General features: G+C 40.6%; 1 protein-coding gene across 2 annotated transcripts in view; it reads left to right on the top strand.

Moving 5' to 3' along the window:
• fam189a1 (family with sequence similarity 189 member A1) overlaps positions 1-19,053 on the top strand; it is an 84,043-nt gene that overhangs the window by 1,417 nt on the left and 63,573 nt on the right. The window lies entirely within an intron of this gene.

Raw genomic sequence — 19,053 nt, 5'->3', positions numbered from 1 at the left:
TGTGATCTCTCTCACACACACACACACACACACACACACACACACACACACACACACACACACACACACACACACACACACACACACACCTGCTCCTTCCTCTGTGTACAGAGGGATATGTTCTGGTTGAGATGTTGTGTTTTTCTTTTACATGTGAAATTTTCATGGTGGTTTCCGTAAATATTTATGAATGCACACATCTCTGATTTCCTGCCAGAGACCCGGGGCAGGGCTGCCCCATTAATTATAGAGGCAGCGGGGCAGATTGCATGGGTGAGGGGAGGTCTGTGGCACAAGGTGTGTGTGTGTGTGTGTGTGTGTGTGTGTGTGTGTGTGTGTGTGTGTGTGTGTGTGTGTGTGTGTGTGTGTCCAGCTTTTCAAAATGCAGTGATGGAAACATTACGTGTCAATGGATAGACATTTTTGTATGAAAGAGAGAAATAAGACAGAGGGGGAGAGAGAGGACATGTGTTTGTGCCTGGATGTGTGGGAGTGTATAGTTACAGGGGAATGGTAAGTAACCCCAGAGGTCAGAGAGCAAAGGTCAGTGCACATTCTTCATCAGTGCCTCAGGCTGATTTGAGGTCTGTCAGCCTGTTGTGCAGCATCCTACCTTCTGTTATCTTTGTGCACCAAAACCTAATGCATTGTTGTGTCCTGACTGTACATATTTTATTATTTATGTTGTGCACATACAAGTTCCTAGCACACATGGACAAACACCAAATGTACAGCTGCAGAGGTGAAACATCTGTCAGAGAAGATCATTACTGGTTACACATCTCCATCCATATTGACACGTCTGACAACGCAAATCACATGACTATTTGCATAAATTGAGCATGCCCGTGCTGGCGGAAACAGGCAGCAGATTGTCCGACATTACTCTGCGGTTGAAAATGGTGAAAAGTAAGACCAGGGATTTTTATTTGCTTGGACCGACAACGAGGTGAAACTGTTACTGTAAGCCTACCTAACCGATAAGACTGACTGACGTGTGTTGGCGTTTCCAAAGGTCTTAGTTTGTGCCAGTCCAGACTACAAAGCAAAAACAGTGAAAACAGTGAAACAGTGTTTCCAAATGTCTTTGTTTTAAGTAGCTTGGAAACGCCGGAGTAGTGTGGACGCAAGGCTTAAACGTTGCAAAAGATATTCGATTTTAAACCAAAACGTAGTAGTGTATAGAGAAGGAGAGTGTTCTTACTCTCCGGCTCCGTGTGTGAGTGTGTGAAAGGAGGCCATTATCCTGAACATCTCCTACAAATGCTTCAGTGCAGTGTGTATCTTTGTTCAACTTTTATATGAACCTCTTATATCCTGCAGACAAGTGTCCCTGTCACCAGAAGTAAATCAGCTTCTCGACAATATGATTCTTTTAGCATGTAAATGTAGTTTAGCATTGAACCTTGACGCCTTTATGTTGAGCTACCTGCCGTGTTGGTGAACTGAGCTAATAAGAAAGGTGACAAGAAATCCTCAACCCATCTGCACTCGTGTGTCTAGTACTATTTGAGTGTGTTTATGTACTGTATAGGCGTTGTGTGCTCTGTATGACTGGCATTGTGGTATTTCATCACAGTCACAGCAAGAGAAGGCGTAATCTTTACTTCCTACACAGAGCAATCACTGTAGAGCCCCCACAACGCACACGTGCACGCACGCATGCACGCACGCACGCATGCACACACATACACACAAATATACAGTATATCCCACTTCAGTGTTGTGCATATCAATGGATCTGTCTCGCTCATCCGGATTTTCCACACTCTGCACAAAAACATGTTTTACAGCTTTGATGTTAAGAATTGTGTGTTTGACAGCATAATATAACACACACACACATACACATACACATACACACTTGCCTGGCCAACAGAGACTAATCCCACAAATTTCTTGCTTGTTCTCGCATCCAACCCTAGGTTTGCAATCATCCCACACCCCTGTTGTAACTCTTTAGTTGGGCACACAAGCAGCCAGCCCAGTCATTTCCTCTAGATGTCATTATTAGTGACGCAGAGTTCGAACAATGAGTGGTGCAGATTCTGAGGCTGCGTAGCTCGGCCCTTCATACACCATACAGTTGCCTCCCCTCTGCTTCGTTCGGCAACATTACCAGCAGGTTTACCTGTTGGCGGTGAGTCACGCTGCCCTGCCGTGTTTGTCCAATGAATGAAGCGAAGTGGCCAAGCGAGCCAAAGGGCCTCTCCAGCTGTCAGCAGCTGACATGCAGAACGAATTACCGTTTGCCTCACATTTCCATGCATTCAGGCTCGGAAGTGATCCAAGTGTCCAAACACACATACACAAATACACAAACTGCCTCTCCTGTCCCTTCTCATTTCCTGTCAGGGAGAAAAATGACATTAAAACTAAATATGTGAATATGTAAATCCATCAGGAGTTATTGCAGGCATAATTTACAAATTCACGTTACATCACATAGATTTTAATGCTTTCTGTCTCTTTCTTTCTGCACCACTAAGACATTTCCTCTTCTCTCCAGAGAAGGATTTACTTATCTTCTTTTCACTTGCCTGGCCTCCTGGTCGTGTGGAAGACGATGAATGTTGATTTTGTTTACAGTTGCACTAAAAGTAACCCTGCCAACATCTCCAACCTACAGACTGTGCTGTAACAAAGCCGGTTTAAGACAGTATTCTTGGTGTTTGTTATAAGGCAGCAGATTCTGTGTTTCGAATCAAAGGCTTGAACGTGTGTTTTGTACATCTTGCTTTTTAACTGAGCTTGAGGGATGGCAATGTTAATCTGTCTTTCTTTTAAACCAAAAATAATCAACAAATATTGGTGTGATTAGCATGAAATGTGCAAAAATGTATGGTCCCGAGAGGATGAATCCTACTAACTTTGATGATCCCCTAATTATTCATTTAGCGCCACCTGTAGTTCAAAGTTTTCACTTATCCTGTGAAATATCTCAACATCGGTTGGGAAAACTAATGGCATTCCCATCAGCTGTACTTTGTATTAGCAAATATTAGCATGCTAACACACTAAACTAAGATGGTGAATGTAACGTTACAGTAAATCTGCTAAACATTGTCATTGTGAGCATGTTAGCATGCTAACATTAGCGTTTAGTTCAAAGCACTCCTGTGCCTGAGTACATATCGGCTCCTGTTTTTTGGGCATTTCTTGAAGTTTGACTATATAAACAGAATGAGATTTTCTAATCGAGCCATGTAATTTGTGCTGTCTTGAGATTAGAAAGCCAGGAAGTAACTTTTCCTGATAGGAATCTCATATATAGGACATAATAAAGACTTTTGGTTTTGGCATATCTTATCTGATTGTTGCAGGGGAATCATGTTTTCCAAATCACAAGTTGCACCTTTTTGTCTTGAGTGGTCAGGTTTTAACAGGTTTTAAGACACAAACGCACACAGACCCACACAGACGCACACATGTACTCTTATATACTCGTACTTGGTTGAAAATTGTCATCATTTTGATGAACAGTCTTTGTATCTGTTGAAAATGAATTAAGTAAATGCAGTTGTGGTTGTCAGGAATACTGAGACACTATGAATTCATTTTAGCTTTCGGTGCTGGATCAGAATATTAATGTGAATAGAGAGATGGCCAACAAATGTTCATTGAGTGTTTTGGTCTTTGGGATTTTGTGAATTGGCGTTTTATTGATCTTAGATACATATAGATTTCTATTTTGATAAAGTAATTTGTGTCCCTTTGGTGTCACTCGTGGAGCTTTGCTTTCCTTTGCGTTTCTTTAGCGATTATTTTCTGCTCAGTAATATTTTATTGTGCTCTTGTAAAACTTAAGCATGTTTTGATGCAGAGAGCTGGATGAAGAAAAAAAATGAAATGTGAATGAATAAACAGAAGCTGCACTTGTTTTAGCACGTGCAGCATGGTGATTAAAACAGTAGCTGCCATTATCAAAACAAATGTACAATTTATTTTGTGCAGCATGTGTGTGTAAAAAGCTTGCCCAGGTTTTGAGATATGTGTCACTCAGATTTTGTTTGTTACTCACATCATTGAAATGTGACATAAAAAAATCCTTTCCAGTTACAATGCCTTGGTTACTAAGGACAATAAAAGTATAATGTCTAGATACCAGCTTATTTAGGTCTTTACACACATCACAGGTTGTAGAAGAAGCTCAGAGAGAATCCTCTTCAGTGAAGAATTAAGCTGTTTTTTGTGAGGTGATATTTAAGTCATTATGTAATAGCATCATGAGTTTGACAGTATCTTGTGATGTGATGACTGTCCAGTTGCAAACCGTGTGATTAAAGCATTATTTTATTATTCTGGGACTCAATGCAACGCTCCACTGGGCTGTTTGTCGATTTGATGCAGCCCTTTACTCCCAGCTGTCAATAGAGGCTGTGGCTCCTCAGCTGCTTCACTCATCTTGTCAGTTTAGATTAAATGGAGAGTGCGGTCAGAACACATGCTCTCAGACCAGACCACTCACGGCTCGACCGGCCTGTCCTAAATCTTATATTGATCAACTAATTAGATGGATTCCATCAATCATCGTACTGCTGTTTACTTTAATTTTTACTTGGTGTTTTTTTTTTTTTAAATATCTCTGCAATGACTTCACACGTGGTGTGATGATGTCATGTAGTTTTAGTCCATGCCGAGGTGTCACCGAGGTGTCATACAGTTGTAATTCACTTTCCTGCTGCACCTTTTCTATAATAAGTAAGTATGCACTCAGCCTGCTGCTACTCATTACTCTGAGGACCCTCCAGTGCATCCTGCCCCCCACTCCAGTGCCAACAGTAAGGACCATAATGGTGGAAAGAACAGTTTGTCCTTCAAGCCCACTTCAACACACACACACACACACACACACACACACACACACACACACACACACACACACACACACACACACACACACACACACACACACACACACACAGTTATCAAGAGAGGCTCTAATATTTCAATGTGTCAGCTTCACTTTAATTCCCTGTCTCGGTGTGTTTTGCTGGAGACGCATCCAGACTTTCTGCATCTTCTCGTTCCTCCTCTTGTACTCAGATATTTTTGGGTTGTTTCATGATTTGTGTTCAAAACCAGGAATAGGATGATCTGAGCTTCTTCTGTGTGTGCCGTGTTAAAGTCCCTCTGTTATATGCTATCCCCTCTTCTTTTCGCTACATTTTACTTAATTAAGTAACCTAGCTGAAAACCTGGCATTGCACGATGCCTGGTTGGCAAAGTCATCGGAGAAATGAAAAGAAAAAGATGAATGTTGTGGTTGTATTTCTTTGGATGATCTGCAGTGGCACAGTGGGGGTCCTGATGCAGAGGGCTCTGGGGTAAACAATATGCAGGGTCATAGAAAAAAGTGGAACTTGGCTTAATTTTTGCAACATTGGCCCAATCCCAAAGTGAGCCCTCAGGAATAAGGACTAAAGACTCGCAGACTTAATCAATCTCAGGTGCTAAGTGAGTGAGTGTGGGAGGCCACATGGGCTCAGATAGGTATAAATGGGATTGGGACAGCACTTCGAGATCACATGTTACCTTGGCGACGTTTAATAACAAAGATGTTGCTGACACTTGCCGGTTTGAGAATTTTCATTTTAAATTTGTTGCTTTCCACACGGCCAATACGCAGGAGACGGCTGCCTGATTCCAAATGTTTTCAAACTCTTGTTTTACAAGCTGGACAAGAGGTTGGTCTGTGTTCTGTGGTCGTGTGTCGTGCTGTTGTTTACCTTTGTAATTTCCGGATTTCCCTATGGTCTCCGCGGTAAACGTCACAACGCTTTGAATTGTGGATAATTCCCTTTGGTGAAGTCTGCATCGATGCAGACTCACAGAAAGGGCTCGGTAAGTGTGTACTCAAACCCTCACGGCCTTTGAAATTCGACAAATTCGACATTTGACAAATTCGACATTCGACACGAATTTTGCAAGAACGTGCACCTAAGTCCGTGAGTCTGTGAGTCCGGACTTTGGGATTGGGCCATTGTCATGTTGCAAAGGTTTGTGCCAGCCAGTCAAATTGGTGCACATTCCTTTTAGACTACTTTGTAATGTGAACAATGTAGTTTTTGGACAAAATTAGAACTGCAACTCACGGTTAATTTCTTTATCGATTTTGTTTTCTTCATTATAAGTTCTCCTCAGTGTGCATCGTCAAATACCTTGTTGTGTCTGAACAGTCCATAACCCCAACATATTCATTTACTATATTGTTAAGGTGAAAAGTGGGGAATTCTCACATTTCAAACACCAATTAACTCAACAATTGTTGCCATTAGAACTTTGAGAGTTGTAAAATCCGGTATCGTAGCTGGATATAGCCTGGATCTATCGTAACTCATCCTCTCATCAGATTGTTTTGGTCTTATTGAATGTATGGTATGAACTGCAAGATGTTCATTATATTCTCACAACTATTACAGTCTGAATATGATATTAACATCATCATCATAAACTTTGGAAAATGAACAATTTGCATATTCATAGGTTCTGGATTTTTTTTCAATGAGTGAGAACAATTTAGCTTGGTTAAAAGAACTTTTTTTTTGGGTGAAAAACATAGAATACGAGCAGTATTTTTGTTCTTTGAAATGCCCCCGAATGATCAAACAGGTGTGCTTGCCCCTTAGTATTCACCGACACTTTTCATGCATGCACACACACCCACATAAAACACAAGCAGCCTCCGTTATGCATAATTTTGACCTTTTGAAGAGAGAAGCCGGTTGTTTGATGAAAGCTGTACAATTTCTGTTTTTCTGGACATTTTCAGACCTGAACTGACCCTGCAAATACGCATGGGAGGACAGAGAGAGAGAGAGAGAGAGAGACACACGGGGTCATGTATTTGGGGAAATTGTTTTATGTGTTGAATGCATGATATATTTATATGTGCATTCCTAGCAGATCTCTTTCATAAATCCTCCTTTTCTCTCCTCTGCCTGCTCCTGTTTGTAGCGTGTCCGTGTGTTGGTCTGGCCCAGGACGTGTCTGTCTAACAGAATGGCTTGATGCTGCACTTCTTTACAAACAGCCTCGACCCGGCCGCCAGCAGGTCTGCCTGCAGACTGTTGAATAGAAAAAGCCAACAGGGTTGAACTGAGCTCACCGGGAGGGAGGAAAACCAGAACAGATACAACAGCGAGAGCAGCGAGGGGAAACAGAAGAATGTCTGTCACGAGGCTTAGTTATTCTGAAGATGAGGGTTAGGAAAACTCTCACAGGTGCTGTATCTGTACAACACCTATGTTTACATTTATTCTGACATTGTGTTCATGTCGAATCCGACAGGAAAGAGAAGCTTTATGAAGCAGACTCCTCTTTTATTTGGTCTGGATGGAGCGTTTTAGTTTCCAGTGAAGTAACAGGCATCCACTTCCTCCTCCAGGCTTTGACCTGATGTTTACAGAGGTTTATTTTTTATTAAATAAGAATCTTTTCAGTGGCGTGCCACGACAGGCCATCATCAGTGTTTAAGGTCTGATGTCAGCGCCTACAGACAGACAGCTTTGTTGATGTGTTTGACTTCTATCCTCTTCCTGCCGTAACGTCCTCCTGGTGTAACAAAGCTGACTGTCGTCCCTGCCTGCTGCTTTCTATAGCCGATCAATGGGAAAGCCTGCTGACTGGAGCCTCCCTTTGTTCTATGATTAGCAACTGTGTTGTGTTGGATGGTGCTTTTATGTGTGTGTACACATGTGGGAGGGCAGGTCAGGGGGGTGTCAGTGTGTGCTTGTGTCTATTTGTATGTACCTTCGACAGCTAAGCAACAAGGTGGTTATATGTGTTTATTCAAGACAAGCTTAGGCTACAGGCTGAACACCTCTAACAGAAAGCAGGGGAAGAAGAGAGAACACGTACTGTAACAACATTTTGTCTCCCTCTATCTCAGAAAGTAGCTGACCACTGTCCTGAAAGCTGTTTTAAGAGGTTCGATCAGGCGGTGAGAAAGATGCATGAAGAGCCTGAAGACAAATCTGAGAGGCGTTTAAGCTCTTACATAAACACTGTTTACAAGAAGTTTTGGACTGAGCACACAAAAAAAACCCTGGAACTTGGAGCACAACCTTGCTCAACAATATGTGGCTGTCTTGACTGGGATGGTGAATGTTTTCAAAAAGGATGAAATCATACAGTATGTTTAATATTTCTGTGTTTAAGGCCTTTAACAAAAGATGCATTCCATAAAACTCAAAAACCTATTTTGAGTGGCTGTCACTGTGAGAATGGTTCATCAATGTATTCATCTTCCGACATAATTATAACAATAGTTGGACAGAGAGAGACAAAAAGAGTATTAGACAGCAGAGATTATAGTTGGAATCAAATAGTTGAACAGAGAGCATTGGTGGATTATATGGATGATGATGAATGCTAACAAATTAAATAATTTAACTTAGTCAAAACCATGTAAAGTGTTAAAACTAAAAGCAATAGTAGATAGTACTCATTTAACTATGGATATGGAGGGTTTTTTATAACTAAGTGCTTGTCAGATTTGTAAGCTTTATTGGAGGTTTAAGTCACATGCTTCATGTAGGTCATGATTTATTCTTTATGTCTGTTGCACTTTGTTGCATTTTGCTCAATTGATAAACCAAATTTTCCACCCCGGGTAAGCCTAAAAACTTATTTTGCTATATTTAGACCTTTTTCAAATTTCTTTCGATATGTAAATTGAAAATGCACAGAAAAACACGTACACTGTGTGAGAGCAGACTTTTCCCCCTTACTGTACCTCCTATTGTGGCCTATTGGAACAGGTATAAACACTTGCCTGTGTACATCAGACACCCTGTCATGCAACCTAGATATATAAACCACTGAGGCCTCAAACACCAGGAACAGGAAGTTTGATGAAAAAATCCCTTACTGAGACATTTCATTAAATTAGAGAAGCTGGTGGAACAGCTAGCTTCAAGACTCCAGCTCCCTATACCATCTGAAATACAGCGAGTGACCACATTATAGGAAAAATACACCAATGTCCTGGTGGAAATGGGTAACAAGGATGAAATCTGTCTTGTTTGGATAAATGAGCTGTGAGGATAAATTCTCCAGGTCGGAGGTCAAACCTTTAACAGCAGTTAATGGTGTACAACAGGTCACCAGATCAGTAGAACACACACACACACACACACACACACACACACACACACACACACACACACACACACACACACACACACACACACACACACACACACACACACACACACAGAGGCAGACAGACAGACAGACAGACAGTCATTCATCGTCTAGCAGAGATCAGATTTGTCACCTGTAATGTAGTAGCCGTTGTCTCCTGGTGGAGTGCAGCAGCATAATCTTAAAATCATTTTTCATTGAAAATAACCTGAATGATGTATTTCCTTGTGGTTTCCTGCTCTTCATGTTGTTTCATCAATACAGATGGGACTGGCAACAGGGAGACATATCTGGACGTTTTCCAAGGTGTGTGTGTGTGTGTGTGTGTGTGTGTGTGTGTGTGTGTGTGTGTGTGTGTGTGTGTGTGTGTGTGTGTGTGTGTGTGTGTGTGTGTGTGTGTGTGTGTGTGTGTGTGTGTGTGTGTGAGAGAGAGATATAAAAAGAGGACGGAGAAATACAGTAGAGAACAGAACTGATTGATCTGGCAGTCGAACACATCTGCCTTTGAGAGGAGCCTCAGTGGGAGTTTAATAAATGCAAAAGCCTCCAGAAAAGACATTTTCTCTCCACAACTGAGGCCCCTGCTCTCTTTCTGTGCACACCTCAGTTGTAGTTTTTCTTTATAATCATTACATAATCAACAGCGCTTGCATTACTGTCCTTTCAGATTAAAAAAAAAGTTTGTCTCTCCCCATTTTTGGTGCTGTCCTAGCCACATGTTGTACCTTTTCGCAGATGTTGTGTTTGCTGTGGTGCATTGGAATGAGATGCAGATTTGTGGGAGAGAAAAATCAGTTTTCGCTCACTTTTTCTTGCTTAAGGGAACAGTACTAAACGCTCATTTATTTTCAAACTGTCCTGGGGCTGGAGTGGATTGTGGGAGTTGCTGTTTTTTCTCTTAATTCACAAGTGGATTTTTCTTTTTTTCCATGCAGTTTGTCTTTTTAGAAACTTCTTTTATAAAAGAAAAGAAGAGGATTAATGCAAAAAAGAGAGGAGTAGAAAGTAAGGGACATTGCTGCTGATTTCGATCCTGTGCTGGGGATGATGGGGAATCTGTAGGTGTTTGCTCAGCATGAAGGAGGCCAACCCCCACAGGTTGAGATTTTAGCTCCTCTTCCTCCTCTCCAGCTCAGAGTGTTTCTTTTGGCATCACTACAGATTGGTTAGCATGCCTCATCCCCCACCCACTCTCTCATAATCGGCACTCTTTTTGATCCGACTCACTGCCCGTTTCTGTCCCTGGTGGTTGCATCTCTGTGGGATCCATGTTTTAGCTGTGGCTCTAGAAGAGTGAGCGCCTCTGGGATTGCGATTTCAGAGTTCAGTAGTGTGCAAACGTCTGTCATAGATACCTGAAATGTGTATTTTTTGGGGTTTGTTCCCCTCGGTATTTCCTCTTTCTACTGCTGCGTTTAATCTTTATATTTGTATTTTACTTTGTTGAAAACACACAAAAGCCATATCAGCAAACCTTTTCACTGCTGGGTTCACTGACGTGCCAGACAGACATTTATTTAAATGAAAATCTTCGAGATTATTACTTTAAACATTTCGTCAGGAATATAATCAGCAGATTTACGATAATGAATTGTGTTTATGCTAACGTGTGCTCTTGTCTTAGGAGAAATAAAGAGTAAATGTTTCATAATGAGCACACAATATCCCAGAGTGCTGTGCTTATGTGCAAAGATTGGTAATACATCTTTGTACATTTCAGCTGATAAAAATTGTTAAAGGATATTAAGAGATTTAAGGAGGTGTCATGGAAACATCTGATAATAAAATTGCCTTTTCAGCAAAGAGGTTGAAACGTTTCCAATCACTGAAGGTAGCAATCGCACAACAGAGCATTTTTTGTGCATCAGAAGAAAAAAAAATCAATGACAAGCCACATCAAAATAAAGGCAGACAAGAGGCCTAACACCTAGAAAATCTCTTGAATAAAAATAAAGCTTTTGATCCAGGATGGAAATGGAGGCATCTTTATACGATGACAAGCGATCTATAACTGTGAAAATAGAAGCAGTATTCTTATTCAATATCGACTGTGATTAGGACCTCGTCAAGGTCGGTTACTATGGCAGCCAGAGACAGTTACTATGGCAGAGTCACAGTCAGCATCCATTGAGGCAGGTGAGGGAATCAAGGGGAGGATGTCTCTCTTTCTCTCTGTCGCCTGCTGAAACGAGAGAAAAAGCAAGTGTAAGAAGCTTGTAGCACATGAGGATCAGAGCGTCGAGAGGCTCATCATGGATGCTATGACAAACCGGCTGTGAGAGAGAGAGAACATGGAATATAAAAGCAAAGGAACAACAAAGGCTTTAGAAGAGTGACTTCTATTAGTTGAACGAGGAGGGAGAGTGAAATGTTTTGGTTGAAGTCAATTACAGCTGCGGTTCTGTGGAGTAATGAGTCTGGCCGTGTCTCATGCCTCTGTATCCCTCTCATTAGCTGGCACTGGAGGACAAAAACACTGTTTTGACAACTCTAGTTTTAAACATGTGAACATTTAAACAGCTCACAGGCTTCTCCTGTACTTTCTCCTGCAGAACCTGGAGACAGCCGTTAGACCAGACAGGGTAATAAGTGTAAGGTAATGACTGTATTCTACACAATCATCAGTTTTATGACTCCTTCTGTTTCTCCCAGTTCCCAGTCTTGTATCTGTTTCTTGCTGCTCCTGTTCCTCCTATACAGCGTATTCACCATCGTCGTTAGGGAGGTACTTGTTGGTTACCCCCAGCAACATGATGAGCAACATGACATTTTGTTAGAAGTGAGATGTGAGATATGGCCTTCTAAGAATTACATTGACATTGGATGATTCTGCGGTTTTGATGCCTGAGACTGAGATTTGCATCCAGTGTCAGACCAACAACTGAGTTTTTTTTTTCATATCTATATGTATATTCAACCAGGACAACAATATTTCTTTAACTTACGGTGGCTCTGAGAGCTCAACACACTGCAACTTAAGAAAACACAAAACACAAGCAAATGAAGAAAACTGAAGAAGATCTTCGCCAATTTAGCAACCAAAGTGGGAAAACAACCAAATACAGAAACCCTGCAAGTCGCACAGAATACAAGACTGAACATGCAATTTAAGTGCATTATAAAAATAATTTTAGTGTCTTTGGTGATTAGATCCCATTGTCTCATGGTATATTTAGGGGGGTTAGTGATGCCGTGATTAGTTCAGGATATTTCCCCCTGGGGTCTAGACACTGGTGGTGAAGAGAGTTGCTGAAGACCTGGATGATGGAATGTGGAGCAAAACGGTGCGCTGATATGATGAAGACTGGAGGTGAAGGGGTGGAGGAGGGTTGCATTGGTTCGTACTGAAATGACAAATGAGCAGAGAGAAGAACGGTTGTTAAAGTTTGACAGCGAGGATATGATTGGCTAAGAGAGATTGTGGCAAGCTCTGGTTGGACTACTTAGAGTGAACGCCCATAGAGTAGAAGTTGGAGAGAGATGAGAATAAATGAGGGAGTCTTCCTGATTGAACATTTGCTAAGCCTCATTACATTTCCCTGTTCCCTGGAAAGTTCTGTTGTAATTAATTTCTGTTGCATTCTATACGATTTGCAGCATTTCTGGATTTTGTTGTGTTTTCTGTTGTCAAATTGGTGAAGATGTTTTCTTTATTTGCTTGTGTTTTGTCCATTTGCATGTGCTTTCTAAGTTCCTGCGCGTTGAGCTTTCAGCGCCACCGAACTAAATAAAAGTAGTCCATTTAAAGTTGACAGGATCTTATTTGTGTATAAAAACATATTCAAACAAGATTTCTCTGAGGCTGGAAAGGCTATCAGTATTCAGGTCAGCAAGATGAAGAGATGACATTTTGACAGGCAAGACAAGAAAAGCAAGTGATGCTCATTGAACAAACATGTCAGTCAAATCTAAAATATGATAAAAGCCTGAAACTCGGGCTGTAAGGGCAAAATTTAACTTGCTTTTTTCATTCGCACTACAGACACCGATGAGTAACATACATGATACATGAAGGCCATGTTTTGGATGTTATTTCATTAAAATAAAAAATGTGTGTCCTATATTTTCAATGGTGAAGAAAGAATTAAATTGTTTACGTGGGGGCCATAAAGTTGTCATTAGCAGATAATACGGTAATAATTAGATTAAAACCTCCTGTTGTGCAGAATTGTCCTACATCAGCTTTGTGCTGGGTGAGTGGGTAGATCCGAACACATGAAAGGAGACCTCAGAGCGGGTAAGATGAGTGCGTGTATATGCGGGGATGATGCAGCCAGCATCTTTGAACAGCTGGGGACAACCTGTGGACATCAAACATGGAAGGGCAGCAATCCTTTGAAACATGACAAGTGAGGATCTGATCAAAATGTCACACTGAAAATGGCAGAGCAGAGTTGAACCTTTGAGTATAAAAGCATGTTGCTGCTGCTGCAGAAACATGTACAGGAGCAATACAGTACTTTCTGCAAAATGCATCTATAAACATATATATATAATAATTAGGCATCAATAAGAAAATTAGCAAGTTGCCTGACTGCCTTTCTTTTTTTTTTTTTTTGCATTGTCATCTGTGTCATCTAGTTTGGAATGATCACTTCTGTGTGCACTGCAGTCCTTGTTGCTGCACACTCTCGCCACTCTTGTCTTGGGGAGGGCTTAGACAGAAGCAGAGAGTGTAGACAGACCAACCGGAACAGGTCGCTAGTGCTGCAACTCGAGCTTCACTAGTGAACAAGAGAAATTGTTTTTGTGGCTGGAAGCACAACTGCTGGGGATTGAATGCTGGTCTCTGCAGTGTTGTACCACACAGTGTTGTACATACATACTGTATTTGTGGGCCCATTGTAAATCTACTATGTTATCTGCGCAAAATTTACTTTTCAGTAAAACATTATAGATATACTATTATATTTCATCCAAATATCCAGCATTTAGAACTCAATATGACAATGCTGTATTTACGCAGTATGCGTTCATGCATTATTCCAAGATGGTTACCCGCACTGCCATCCTTGTAGTGACACCCTTTAGAAGTAGCCTTACTTTTATGTATGTGTAGCAGTTTGTTATCAAGAGAAACCAGATACAAAATGCACAAGTCCTTTTGAATCGGATGCATTTATTATAATTGTGTCAACATTGGATTTTATTTAGATGTAACTGCCAGTGACGGTGACACTGCTTTCCATGGTTGCTCATAATTACTGTCTGAACAATATGACACCAATGTGGCATAAGCATAAGCTTTGAGTTTGCATATCTCACCTTACCCAACTTCTGTTGCTGAACACAGAGGGGACAAGTTAAAGCATGTTTAATTAGGGGGCTCTGTCTGCGTAGCCCTGCAGTGTTCCTGCTTCCTCCAACAGGACAAAATTACTCAACAAAACTTGTAGCAGGAGCAATTGTACATCCCTGCTCTGGAGCAACACCCAGAGCTCTTCTCAGTCCCAGAAGATAAATACCAGGGATCTCAGCTTATTGTCACTGCATTGTGTGCTTATACATGTTCAATGTGTCTCACAGGTTTTTGTATTAGCAGTCATGTGTGTGCCAATCATGTCGATTCCTCCTTTTTCTTCTTACCATCTTTCTACCAATATAAAAGTCACACAGCGTGTTTTAGCAATAGAAGGAAGAAGAGAAGCCAATTGACGCTGATGGACAGGCTGGTCTGACCAAGGAGACATGATGGGCTTTCTTCAGCACTCACCCAAATCCTTTATATCACTTATATATTTATAAACCTATCTCACCTCAAGGAAGCCAAACTTCTGACAACATCCTGTTAATGCTCTCCTGCTTTTTAAAGCTACTCTTTCTACGAGTGTAAATGAAGAGCGGCAGGTCTAAAACACGACGATTCTCTTCATGTGGCATTGACTTGTTTCATCCAAGGCTGCGCTGTGGTTTCAGAAAAACTACCCCACCTTGGTTTTAATTAAGTTTAGCACTGCGCAGGCGCTCCCACATGATTTAAGTCTGTGTTGTTTGTGTTAGGAAATGAAATATCAAGGTGAAGAATATTTATGTGCATACTTAAAATGACTCTGGGGTTCAGTTTGATTAACACTGGATTTTCCTTCACAGGTCAGGAGAGGCTGAAAAATCTTTCTTAAACTTCATACATTTGAATTGCTTAGCTTATCTGAATTTCACAGATGGTTTGAAGTTTTCATGAATATTTCTGCAGAGTGATGGCTACACTGACATCAGACAAGGTCACACCCACTGCTGTGGTGAAGGTGTTCACCATTTGGATTACAGGGATAATCCCTTTATTATTTGACAATATGTTACCCGTGTCTGGTCTGACCTCTACTGTGTGTGTGTGTGTGTGTGTGTGGGTGTGTGTGTGTGTGTGTGTGTGAGATGATGTTTTGCCTTTTCACCGTATTTGAGTTATTGCCTAAACCAAGACACGGTTATATGATCTTTGCCTGTGATTTGATCAATAGACAAAATTACCGCGGCCTCCCAGAAGGCCAATATTGTTGGGTGGTAATGGAAATGCACAGCCACATGAGCAATGCTTTCTCCCAAAGTAATCCACATTGATTTGTGGGGCTACTTTGATAAATTGAGGGGGTTTTAGGTTTCGGGTTGGTCCATTGCAAAGCGCTCAGTTCCCTCTTTGTTGTGTGAGGGGGTGTTTGAGTCGATGCCTATAGATCAGTCTACAATGAAAAAACAACCTTTAAAGCCTAAATCATAAAAAAGTTGTTTTTGAACCTTTAGTTTTTCTGTTCTAAAACTTTTGGCCACCTGAAAAAGAGAGGACACCCTCATGTAGAGGAAACATTGCTATACATGTTAATCAATTATTTTGATATGCTAATGATTAGTGTGTGGGTAAAAAGTCCTATTAATATTTATGAAAGTTTGGGGGCTCATTTGTGCATTAATTTGACGTTTACGTGTCGTTCATAATTCGAAGCAGCAGGAGTACAAAAAAATGTCTTCTTTGTTCTTTGTTTGCAGAGTGATTCAGTCGGAGCTCCTGTAGGTGGGATATATTTTATCATCAGTGTAATTGCAGCCAACTGCGTTTGCTCTCCATTAGCAGGGAGGTGCTGAAGAGATCAAAATACTCTTGAATCCAGAGTATGTGTGCAAGTCAGCTGACATTTACCTTGTGCATTCAGTAATGCTGTATTCAGGTGTTTTGCAGACAACATTGTGGTGGGACAGAAATTAATTGGGGCAGAAATGCCCTTGAAAGTTAATCACACAGCCGTGAAATTAAAAACGAGGGGGCAAACAAAGCACAACTGCACAGAGCCAGCAGTAGAATACAATGCTGACTCCACACAAAGCACGACACTGCATCAACAACAAACAAGACAACTAATCTACTGAATCTAACTAAAACCTTCAGAGGTGGAAGGCGTTCTGGTCCGGGACAGAGAGAGGGGGAAACCGAATCATCCTTTTACATCACATACGTACCTCGTGCAAATGAAATACCCACTGGGTATTTACCAGTAGCTACAAGGGAATGAGTACAATGAACAAGATCATTATTTTAATTTGTGCGTGTGAGGGTAGGTTTTCAGCTCCTTCATGTATTTATGAGCTGATGATGTGACAGGACATAAAGGCTTTTCTAAACAGTGGGTTCTTCTCTGACATCAGTTTTGATCATCTTAAAAACATACATATAACTTTTTATAACTACAGCTTGAGATGTACACCTTTCTTCCCAGGCTGGGCCTAATGTTTTGCTATACTATATTAAGATTACAATTAGTCAGAATTTCTTCTAAATATGTCCACATTTTGAAATAAGCGATACCATAGCTCATTTTATTGCTAAAATCAACCCCTTTTTGTCCTTCCTTGTTATCCAGAAATATTTAAATGTATTTTTACTGTTACTCGCTAGTACTTTGGTGACACCCTGTATAGCCTATACCGAATAATTACCCTTCAATTTCAGGGCTGTAACCTTAAGTTTTACCAGGAAAACAAATGTCAGCGGTACAAATGGAGAGTTTGCTGAAATGCTTTTTTATTCCCTACATCTCTATAAAAACTGGCCCTGCAAAGAACCCATAAATCACATTGATTGGCAAAGGATTTTGGCCCAGTTCACTAAAGCAATATGATGTAGCAGATATTTTAAGGGATATATTTCTTTGTAAAACTGAGACCTTTACCATGAGGGTAAACTAGAAATTATTGCAATTATTCTCAGAGCACATTTGAAACATGCATTCAAACACAAATGCACACCATTACATCCCAGTGGATTATATATAGAAACAAAGAGGCAGTGATCTCACATGAAGTCACAGAAAGCAGTGATGAGGTAAAACGGATCTCAAACTCATCTGGTTTCAACTGTGTGTGTGCGTGAGAGAGAGTGTGACCCTGCACAAACACATCTAACATGTAATTAGTCTTCCTGTGTGATAATAGTACTTGGCCACACTGGTGATCTTCAGCGAGAGTCAGCGTTGCTCATTTGTCTATGCTTTCCTTGATCAAATGATGAATGTGCTGTGTGGACAACTGCGGTCACATGCACATGAAGCGGAGTGTGTTCATTAGCATGATTCATGCTTTTCTTGTGTATTGTCGTACAATTATTTTGGTAGTGAGCTGGGGAAATATCTCACAACCCCCTTAGTCAGAGTTGGCTGTTAAAACTCTGGCATTATTTAGATTAACTTCGATTTTGTGTCTGTGTTGATTGTTGTTGGATTCTTCCTGGAAAGTGTGCATCGTTAGTTCAGACTTACTGCTGTCTGCGTCACTCTGTACAGTGCATGTTTTTTGAATCTTTTAAAATGAGCAAACTAAATTGGGTTCAATTAGATGACAGTGTTTTCACATTAAGATCATCACATTTTATGGTTTGGCATTTGAGTGCAAAACCGGAAACCAAAGTTCAGGGTTGTTTTCTCTCTGTCTCTCCTCACTGACAGACAAATATGCTCCATGATGGTAGTTCAGATGTCGACTATAAGTGAAAATTAACATGAATGATGTTGCTGTAGGACTATCATCTCAAACGCGCTGTTTTAGAGAATTGTTCTCACTGATGTGGTTGACATCCTTTGAATATAATCTGTTTTTCCAGAACATTTGAAGCCATAGAAATGGCAACAAATTAGTTGCATGAGCTATCTCACCATTTCAGGATGTGTCTATGTGCATAAACAATGAGGCTGCTCCTTAACTTGCCATCAAAGTCAAGTCATTACTTTCAAGTAAAGTGTTACCAATGTAGATTACTTTCATCAATTAGTTTTTTCTTGTTCGATTTCTACTGTGATTGTACCATTTGTATTGTTTTGGGGGCTTTGTGGTGGAGTGCAGCAATGCAACATGACTGATGAATATTAGGCAAGAAAGAAAGGCAGAAGCCAAGCCAATGTAAAGTTATCATGCATTTGTGTGCAGAGATCCTCCTCCTTTCTATGCACCAACCAGGCATTAAATCATTTTGACAAGTTACCTGCCGTTGGTTTCCATTCAGGTTTTGTTAAATATCGTCACCTTCCTAAAATAATTGCCTAAGTCATTTTTTCAGGTTTTTCAGAAAACACAAAAAATAAAACTGCCTAAGTCACATGCTTGACATAGGCAATTATACTAAAGGTGTAGAATCACATGACCTGTTCAACTGAGGATTTAGGCAATTTTACCAGAGATCATTTTTGTTAAAAAATGACTTAGGCAATTATTTTAGGAAGGTGACGATATGCAACAATGTTACAACCTACAATGCAATCCATTGCATATATGGCAACAGTGCATGAGCATAGACTGTTAATTTTAATGAGTGAGACATTGAGACTAGATTATAGAAATTTCTATGGATGTTTTCATGCTGTAACTAACATGAATTTAAGCTGACCACAGCTGGGATGTCGTTCATAAAGGAGGAAACTACAGTGT

Source organism: Perca fluviatilis, chromosome 3 (genome assembly GCF_010015445.1).
Source record: "Perca fluviatilis chromosome 3, GENO_Pfluv_1.0, whole genome shotgun sequence".
In the NCBI taxonomy this organism is placed as follows: domain Eukaryota; kingdom Metazoa; phylum Chordata; class Actinopteri; order Perciformes; family Percidae; genus Perca; species Perca fluviatilis.
The sequence above is the reverse complement of the archived record's forward strand: the minus strand, read 5'-3'. Positions and strand labels throughout refer to the sequence as shown.